The sequence below is a fragment of the Canis lupus genome, chromosome 19, assembly GCF_003254725.2.
Source record: "Canis lupus dingo isolate Sandy chromosome 19, ASM325472v2, whole genome shotgun sequence".
Classification (NCBI taxonomy): Eukaryota; Metazoa; Chordata; class Mammalia; order Carnivora; family Canidae; genus Canis; species Canis lupus.
The window spans coordinates 22,450,743-22,457,808 of NC_064261.1; positions in this window are offsets into that span (position 1 = coordinate 22,450,743).

Consider the following 7,066-nt stretch of genomic DNA (forward strand, 5'->3'; position numbering starts at 1 on the left):
TCCAGTCTAATATCCTGAGTCTTTTTATGCGATCATTAACCCATTCACATTCAGAGTAACTGTTGAAAGATATGAATTTAGTGTCATCATATTACCTATTCAGTCCCTGTTTTTGTGGATTGTTTCTTTGGGCTCCCTCTTTCTTTCACAGCCCCCCCCCTTTAATATTTCTTGCAGAGCTGGTTTGGTGGTCATATATTCTTTCGGTTTCTGTCTATCCTGGAAGCTCTTTATCTCTCCTTCTATTCTGAATGACAGCCTTGCTGGATAGAGTATTGTTCGCTGCATGTTTTCCTCATTTTGTACCCTGTTAATATCATGTCAGCCCTTTCTGGCCTGCCGGGTCTCTGTATAGAGATCTACTGTTAATCGGATATTTCTCCCCTTGTAAATTAGGAATCTCTTATCTCAAGCTGCTTTAAGAATTTTCTCTTTATGTTTGGAACTTGGAATTTTCACTATTAAATGTTGAATGTTGAATGGTTTTTACTGATTTGGGGGGAAGTGCTCTCTATCTCTTGTATCTGAAAGCCTGTTTCCTTCCCTAGATTAGGGAATTTCTCAGCTATGATTTGTTCAAATATGCTTTGTGGTCCTCACTTTGTCATTCTCCTCTGGAATCCCAATTGGACGTATATTCTTCCTTCTCAAGCTATCATTTATTTCCCCAAGCCTTTCCTCATGGATTCTTAATTGTTTTTCTCTTTTTTACTCAGCTATTTTCCTTCCTTGCCATCAACTTGTCTTCTATGTCACTCACTCTCTCTTCCACCTCATTAACCCTAGCAGTTAGAGCATCCAGTTTGGACTATATCTCAGTTAAAATATTTTTTTAAGATTTTATTTATTTATTCATGAGAGACACAGAAAGAGAGAGAGGCAGAGACACAGGCAGAGGGAGAAGCAGGCTCCATGCATGGAGCCTGACATGGGACTCAATCCTGGGTCTCCAGGATTAGGCCCTGGGCTGAAGGCAGCACTAAACCACTGAGCCACCCGGGCTGCCCAGTTAAAGTATTTTTAATTTGGCCTGAGTAGATCTCAATTCTGCAGTAACAAAGTCTCTAGAGTCCTTTATACTTTTTTTCTAGAGTCACTAGTAACTTTATAATTTACTTCTGAATTGAATTTCTCACATCGTATTTAAATCCACATTCTGTAACTCTGTGGCAGAGTGTATTGCTTCTGGTTCTTTCTTTTGTGGTTAATTCCTTCTATTCATTTTGTCCTGTGAAGAGTGATTGTATGAGCAAGCTGAGTCAGAAATATCAACCACAATCTAAGTAAAATACACCCTAGATGATTCTGAAGAGGTCAGAGGCTAGGAAATAAAAGAAAAAGAACAGAACAAAATAAAACAAAAGGAGAACTAAAGTGAAAAACAAAATTTAAAATTTTAAAATAGTGTAAATAAAAACTCAACAACAACAACAACAACAAAAAAAAAACAAAGAAGAAGAAAAAAAGGGGTGGTGGTGGTGAGCAAGTGGTGGTGGACAGAAAATAATATAGTCTCCCTGAGGGGACTTAGGTGGCAGTCATCTTGGTTCTGAGTGTATTTTGTTCTGTATATTAGAAGATGCCCATTCCAAATTTATAAAAACAAGCAAAATTTATATGAAGATCCAACATGGACCACAAAACATAAACGAGATAAAAGAGGGGGTCATAGTGGGAAGAAAGAGAGAATACAGTCTGACAGAATGAACCAACCTGGTGTTCCACTTGGTTCTGGGTGTATTTTGGTCCGTGTGTTAGAAGGTACTAACTTCCACCATCATAAAACAAAAGGAGACAGGAAAAACTAAAAGCAAAACCCATATCTTGCATATCTACCAAATTTAAATTGAATATGTTGAAGGAATCCAAAAGTGAAGAATATATCTAAGACATGTAATTGTAGAAATGTGAAAGTCAAAAAGGTAAAAGCTTAAAAACGAGGAGTTGGTAAAATATTGTAGTTAAGGAAGGAAAAGAGAAAAAAAATTGGAAATTTTTAACCTGATATACAAATGAGTTGCAATGAAAGAAAAAAAAAAACCCTCTAGTTCTATATACTGTTTTCTCTCAGTCCTAGAGCTTTCCAGTGCTGCTTGTTCAGTAAACTTGCTTTTCCCTTGTTCTTCCAGCAGTTTTTCTGGGGGAAGGGTCTGCTGTGCTGATTTTCAGGTGTCTGTGCCTGGGCAGAGATGCCCCGCCCCTTGCCAAGTGGCCTGGCTCAGTGTAAGCCGTTTATCCTTTGTTCCCTAGAGGCCCCACCTCCCCCAGTTGAAAGGCAAAATGAAGAGGAAAAAAATGGCAGCAACCAGATCTCCAGCTCTACAGCCAAGAGCTTCCCTCAAGTACTTAACCCCAGTCTCCCAGTCCACACTGGCCAAATACTCCTGGGGGCAGGCTCAGGTGCACTGATCTGCACAGCTTGGGGGCACCCAGCAGCAAGAGAGTTCTCACTTTCCTGTGCCCTCCCTGCTTCCACTTGTCCCAGGGGGAATGGAGGATAGCCGGTTTTGTGCACTTCAGCGTCCTCTGATTGAGGCTCTGTGCCACTGGACCCATGCTCCTGGGGATTGCCTCTCCCAAAGGGAATAAAGGACAGCCCCCTCTGTTTGTTGCCAGGCTCTAGGGTAATGGGAGCTCTAGAGCTGGCTGGCATAACCAGATGGTTTCTCCCAAATGCTCTTGTAGTGCTCCAGCCCTTTAGCGAGATTGGACTGTGGTTTGTGGTGAACTTTCTCTCAGGTGCCCCTATTCTTATAGTGTCTCCTGGAACCTTGAGGCTTCACTGCCCCTCTTGTGATTCTTCCCTATTTCCCTGTTGCACTTTTCAGTAAGAGAAAACTCAGGCGTGGATTTTTAAAGTTCCTGCTTGTCCAGGGCTGGGCTATTCATGCTCCAGAGGCTTTCACAGATTTACATTCACCCTGCTTGTTGTGGTGCCCCTCCCCCACTTATTTATTTTATTTTTTAAAAAATTTTCCTCCTTCCTGCCTTGTCAGAAGCAAAACCTTTTCTCTCTGTAGCATTCCAGCTGTTATCTCTTTACATCTCAGGTCAAATTCACAGGTATTCAGGATGTTTTAAAAGCTATCTAGGCAAGTTTGTGGGACCAGGTGAGTTGAGGACCCCTACTCTTCTGCCATCTTTCCTCAACACTTATGGTTGTGGCTTTAAAGTAAGGCTTGAAAATGCAGAGCAGTTAAACTGACACATACAGCAGTTGCCCTGTTCATTGTAATCAGGTGTTCAGCACTACAGAGGGCAGGAGCTTCCCCCTTGTCACAGGAGTCTGCTCAGTCTTCCTGCTCTCCACCCTCCTTCCCCACTATCCTTGCAGAAAACACCCTCCAGGGCTCTCACTGTTTTCTCTTTTCACTCTCCTTTTCTCTTGTTTCTTCATTTTTTTCTTTCCCCCTAGTTTTTATTTTTAAAAACAGCATACATGCTCTTTTTTTTTTAAAGTAAACAATACTCTCAAAGAATAAAGGGCTTACTTGGAGTTTCACTCACCCTCAGTCTCTCTTTCCTCCCTTCTGGGTACATGTTTGTGCAGAGCAAGTGACTCATACATAAAAAAGAACACACTAGACACTCATACAGCCTGCTCTGCAAACTATTCAGAATAAGAAATTATATTATAAATTAATAAAATAAGAGATTTATTTGTTGGATAAAGTTTGCTTTAATTTTTTAAAGTAAAATTTAAAACTTTGCTTACTTATTCTCAACAATGTTCATAAAATTCTTAGGTGAATTAATTTCAGATATAGGTTTCAGTTTTGCATCTATGGCCCTTGAATACATGTGTCAATGACCCTCAATAGAAAATGGCCTACTCACCTGGGTTGAATCAAGGACATGAGGCCACCCATCTTTATTCTATTCAGAACTTGGATAGATGGAAGATTTTAATTGGATGAGCTGGGTAAATAGTATCTGACTGCTAATTAGACAAATTCTCTGCTCTCAGAGTTTGTCTCTGCAGGGGATGAAACATATGTACCATGTAGGCAAGGGATAGATCCTAGGAGTCTGAGCCCAACAAACGGGCAGCTGTGGCCAAAGGCCAGCTGAATCCAGACTCAAAGGTTTGGGTCCTAAATCCTACCTGTTGACACGTTCACTGTGACAGAGGTTTCCTCATCTTATAAGCATTATTTTTCAAACTCAAAGTCTAAGCATTAGCCAAGTGGGAACCTTTTCCTGTGGATAAGAATGGGGGATTGGAATCTGACTCTGCAGAGTCAGAGTTCCATGCAGCACCATGCCAGTGCACTCCTTCACAGAAAGGGTGTGCCACCAAGTGAGCTACCTAGATGGGCCTGGGATATTCAGTAAGCCTAAAATCAAGGGTGGCTGTCACAGTCAGAGCCAGGGCCAGAAGGTCAAAGTAAATAGATGAGAGTAAATTCAAAGGACATGGGAGCAAGTAGAAGGTGTGGCTTAGGGAGCAGCACACCTAAGGGGTGATGCAGAATTGGCTCAGCTAGAATAAAGGGTAGAGCTAGAGCAGGATGAGGAGATTAATGCCTCCTGAGTTGTGACCTAGGACCCTAATAGAACCTATCTCCAGGCATCGTCACTCTGGGTTCCAGCCTCCTGTACCTCCTTTGTCCATCAGGAAAGCCAGGAACAAACCAGGATCAAGGGAAGTAAGGCTGAGTGCTAAGTAGAGCCTAGCCAAGGACTCCTCCTTTCTGTCCCTGTTCCCATGAGAGTCAAGCTGAAGTGGTCTCAACCCCCTGGCTTCGGTGGCCTCATCCACCCCAGAGGACTGGAGGATTCCCTGTGGGTATAGTCATACCTGTGGGGGAAGCCATGCTGTGTTAGAGTAATTTGAGTTGCTATGAACATGGAACCTTGATATTTGCTCATGTAAAATATACTTGGTAAGGAGTAGAGTGTGGGAGGGAGATTCTACTTCACCCAGTTATTTGGGGGACATGGCTGATAGTCTTTCTTCTCAATCCTGTGGCTTCTGAGGTCACCCAACATATCATCCTCCAAGAAGCAGATGGGCAAAAGAGAACAGATGATGTTTTGAGAAGTTTCTATGGTATTTGTTCCTACCCTATTCCATTGGCCAAAATTCAGTCCTATGGGCCACCCAACTACAAGGACCTCTGGAAACATCACCTAGCTGAATATATGCCCAGCAAGAGGAAGAGAACATGCATACGTTGTGGGGAGTCACCTGCCTCTGCCACACTGTAGTCTCTGCTGCTTCTGTTCCAACTCAAAGACAGAATTCACTATGGAGAAGTATGCATGCCTCTTCCTGAGGTTAACTACTACAAACAAAGCAATTTATGTCAGCTTTCTTCACATACTGTCTACATCCAAACCAAAGGAGACAAACACGAGGCCTGGGGGCCACACCTGACAGGCAGACACATTTTTTTCAGAATAAACAGGATGTAAAAGTATATGTATAAAGCAAACCACACAAAAGAACTTAATGTTTGCTACAACATTAAAATGTTTAGAAGAAATCCGAGAACATTTCATAGGAAATCTAGATTTCTTGACTTTCAGGTCATTGAAGGGTCTAAACCCACAGAGCCTGCCTTCCTGTGTGGCAGGAAGTGCTATCACTTTTCCTGCAGCAAGTGATAGCAGCTCCACACTGTTGGGTTTGCACTCTCTCTCAGACCCTACAAATCTCATTACCCCTCAGAACCAGAGCATTCACACAGGCCACCTCTGTCACTTGTGGGTGTGTGAGTATATATTTAAAATTTTAAAACTTCGTATTTTCCTGCTGTCTCAACATCCCCACAAACAGGTTATGGGTACCTTCCCAGGTGACCAAGTGCACCCATGTGATAAGGCTGGTCCCTGCCACAAGTTGCCCTTCTTGCCCTCCTCTGACGATGACCCAGTGAGATTCAAATATACCAATTTAATTCAGCTTTCACTTGTGGTCTCCACCTTGACCCCTAATAAAGGCACTGGCCCACAGATCCTCCTTCTCTCTCACCTCCTTGCCTATTTGGTTAAGCCCAGTCCCTGGGACTTCCTGCCATGTAGCCTCCTCCTCTAGGACCTGAGTTTATAATAAATCTGTAGTTTTATGTGCCTTCCCATGATTGTGGGGTCTTTAATTATGATCATTAAAGACCCCACAAGGTGGGACTAGCTACCTCATTGACAACATGGAGGGAGGCCCTAGTCCACATTACCATTTTCCATGTACTCAGGGTGGGATTAATCCTGGTAATCAGAGTGCTATAAACTCAGGGGTGCCACCCTCACCCAGCCAGAGGTCGGAATATAGGTGCTATGGTTTGAGGTCCATCTCATGAAGAATGGTAAAGGTCTGCAGGACTGTACATAGACATGAAACCCAAGGGAGTCATGAGAAGGCCAGTCTGGCTGGTAGCATAGGGCTGGGAGGGAAGGGGCTATGGTAGAAGTAGCTGGGAATGAAGCTATAGATGTAGGAAAGGCTAGAGTGGGTAGGACTGCAGGTATGGAGACTTTATTTACCTTGCAGGGCAATGGAAGGGTCTTGAAGCTCTTGTCAAGGGAAAAGGAGTGGCTATATTTGCACTTTAGAAGGCTTGCTTCCTCTGTTGTCTGAAAAAAAATACATAGGGTACAGAACAGGAGGCTATCACAGAGAAAAGCAGGTGCCATGAGTGCTTATTCTAGGCCTGTTGAATGGAGTGTGAAAGAGTGCCTGTTCTACCAAGATCAGAAAGCCCAAGATGCCTGGTGCCCGTTGATGTCAAACAGTGTTTGCCACTTTCAAAACCAGAGGAACAAATGGCAACATCTTGTCCGGAAGTTTCCATCTGATCGAGGCCTGAAGAACTGACCCAGAAGCCATCATCACCAAACAAGCTCCTGAGTGGAGTTTAATGCTTTTCAATGGATCACGCACACTCGAGAAGTAATTAATGATTTTGATTCATTGTGCTTCAGGGAACCACTGTCCAACAAAATAATCCAAGTAATTTAAATCTGCAAAAAAATAGGAGTGCGACAACATTTCATGGCTGCACACAGCAATGATTTACTGGAGAGAGAAAAAAGCAAGCATTTTTATTAGAGCCACATCCAAATA